Genomic DNA, 3,327 nt, shown 5'->3' with positions numbered 1-3,327 from the left:
AAAAAAAAAAAAAAAAAAAAAAAAAAAAAAAAAAAAAAAAAAGTGACTCTACCCTTAAAAAGCTTGTCGTCTCAACACCAAGAGACCCATCGAGGATGCACCAGAACATCCCTCAACCTGGAAAAGGCAGGAAAGCCTGCAGAGACATGAGGCCCTTGCTACCATACCACAACCTCCACCCTAAAAGGGCCAATTTGTCTAAGAAAAAAGAAAGCTACCCTCTATCACCCCAAGCACCTGACCTAGTGGCCTCAGTGTCCAGCTATGTCCCATTATTCATAGCCCTTCCCAGAGCAAGTACAGATGGCCATGAAACAAGCCCCCACACCTCAGTCCAGTCATCACTGACCCTTCCTGGTTCCATGTTCAAGAACTTTACAGTGGTTCTAGGAGAAGAAGCACATAAAATTTTCTCCAAAATAGCCAACAATATCATGTCCCTGCTAACTGTGGAGAGGACTTCTTTGCCTCCAACTTATATTCCCATAAGCAATTTGTAGTTATAATTAAATTCAAGATGAATGGGTACTGGGCTGTGACCATTATGCTCTCTTCAGAGTGACCAGGCCTCAGAGACTTGTTCATCACTAACAAGCTAATGTTTGTAAAACCCTATAAAACCAAAATGACTAAAAACTATCGTTATGGGCTGGCCCAGTGGCACACTGGAGAGTGCGCCACTTGGGAGCGCGGCGGCGCTCCCGCCGAGGGTTCGGATNAAAAAAAAAAACTATCGTTATTACTAGACTACCGGTGTAAATGTAAATTAAGAGAGAGAAAAGGAAAAGAAAACACATTAGTAAAATAGGTTAGGGACTGCTACTCAGCCAGATGTTAGCAACATCTGAACCACAGGTGTAAAGAACGTCCTAACTGAATTTATTAAAGGATATTGAATGCAATGTTGCTGCTATAAGAAAACTACTTACAGCATAGAGGGAGAGTACTGACTAGAAAAATAAGCCAACATAAGCAAAACAGATGATGGGTGAAAGGGTAGGGCTGCATGAAAAACATATGCTGGAAAAATATACAATTTTTTTTTAAAAAAGCACTACACAGCAGCAAAATTAAAAGCTAGACTCTGAAAGGTAAAGCGTCTAGAATCTGAACAAAATCTAAGATTGGATTGTAATTCACCTTCAACTTAGACCACAGAGCAGTGCTGAAAACATGAACTCTGGAGTCCAACAGGCCTGTTGCTCTTCCTTTTCCTCATCTGTAAAATGGGGACAATTCCTACCTCTAAAGTTAGGCTGGCACAAAGGTGGCGCTCAAAGGTGGCCAGCTCCCTTTCCCTGTGCCCTCTCCCCTGAGCAACAACCAGGGGACCACTTCAGACTCACGGGCCCTCTGACGTGCAGCTCTGCCAGCCCATTCTCCTCTCCTCTTCTGCTCGCTTGCTCATGCTCATCCTCTAAGAGTTACCTCCCTGGACAACGCCTGCCGCTAATTCCCAATCCAAACTGCACGGTGCCTCCACCATCCCACAGCACTTCTGTTCTACCGTCATGGCACCTAGCACTTGCTGCCATAACCAGATTCTTCTTCTGACTCATCCATTACATGGACGCTCCTTGAGGAGAGTGATCATACAGCATCCTACCTGACTTTTTAGCTTTAACAACTAGCATAGCTCCTGGCACACAGTAAATCCTCAAAAAAATGTGTGTTGATTAAATAATTCTCAATCATCCTACTAGGAATTAGAAGCCAAGCAGCTTCCCTGGGGCAAATCTTGAAAACATGAAAAATGCAGGAAAAAAACTACTCTGGGTGAACAGTCCTTGCTTTGCCATTATTTGACATGGGAGAGTTACTTACCCAAATGATCTGAGTCTCAGCTGCCTCCAACATAAAACGAGAAAACTCAAGTAGAAAGTTTCTGAAACCCCTACCAACAAAATTTGACATATTCTTTTCACATTTTCAGATCTTAACATTCTTACTACATTACATCTTAATCCTCTAATGCTATGAAAATTAACATCTGTAGAGTGCTTTACCAAATCCATCTCAGTCATAATAAGCAAGTGATGTCCATGGTGCTATTAGCTCCATTTTATAGATGAGGAAACCAATTCCGAAGAGGCCAAGCAGCCAGCCAGTCCATGGTCATTCTGCTGCTGAATACAGAGGGCAGGACAGGAATTCAGATTTTGAAAGCTGGTGCCCTTCACCATGCCCGTGCTTCTCAGGCTGGAGGGGTGGATAGCAACACGGTGGGATTCCACGTGAGCCAAGGATAAACACACAATGCATCTTTTGGAGAATCAACCGTACTAAAAGATTTTGGGGACAAAGTGGGTCTATACTAAAACAATCAGGCATATTACTGAGTCCAATGTAAAGTTCACATTAAATTTTAAGATAAAACTTAATGGAGATGCCCCCACATATACGAAGGGGAAAGTCTCAGAAGAGCCTTCTGAAACCTAAACACTTAATTTACCCTATAATAAGGTTTCAAACAGCAGGCTATATTAATCCAAAAAGTAGAGAATTTAATTTCCAGCATAAGGTTATGACTTCTGGGCATTACTGGGCAAGTAAGGGCTCAAGAAAACGAGTTTCCTTGTTCTTCTAGCTTTTAAGTCATTAAAAGCTCCCAAGAAAGTTATATTGTCAAGTGAAGTTTCCCATCATATAACCCTCCTAATACAACCAACCCTGGGGCTAAGCAACAGCAGAACAGCAGGAGGAGCAGTCAGGGAGGCAGCTGCAAGGCCCACCCAACTGCAGACACACACTCCAAACCACATGGAACCACTGTGGGGCATCTGCCGCATCCCTCCTGTCTCCCAAACGTGCAGAATCTGGACACAAACATTGACCAAGAGCTTGCCCTATGCCTGGCCCTGGGGGATCAGAGGGGAGATCTAACAAGTACCTCACTTCCTCATGGGTACACAGGCCTCCTAATAGGCATTAACCTTACAGAGTATAAAATTAATCTCTGAAAACCTTCAATACTATTATCATGACTCCTGGAGACTCACATTTCACCACTTCTATGCTACTGTTGTCCCAAATTTTATATTATCCTACTAAGTCAATCAATTTAGCTTTTCTCCCCACCTAAAGAAACTAAGTTTCTAATAAATACGCTTTTCGGTTTTGCTGTAGAATCAGGAAAGGAAATTAGAGAGTATCAGAGCAGCAGATCTTGGTATCTTTCTTGTAGAATGACCTTATGAGAAGTGACCAAATAACCTCCATTAAAAAAATTTTTTGGGCTGGCCCGGTGGCGCACTGCTACAGTGCGCCGCTGCTCCCACCGAGGGTTCGGATCCCACATACAGACCGGTTCCCGCTCACTGGCTGAGC

The sequence above is a fragment of the Galeopterus variegatus genome, unplaced genomic scaffold (assembly GCF_000696425.1).
Source record: "Galeopterus variegatus unplaced genomic scaffold, G_variegatus-3.0.2 Scaffold2941, whole genome shotgun sequence".
NCBI classification, from domain to species: domain Eukaryota; kingdom Metazoa; phylum Chordata; class Mammalia; order Dermoptera; family Cynocephalidae; genus Galeopterus; species Galeopterus variegatus.
The sequence above is the reverse complement of the archived record's forward strand: the minus strand, read 5'-3'. Positions refer to the sequence as shown.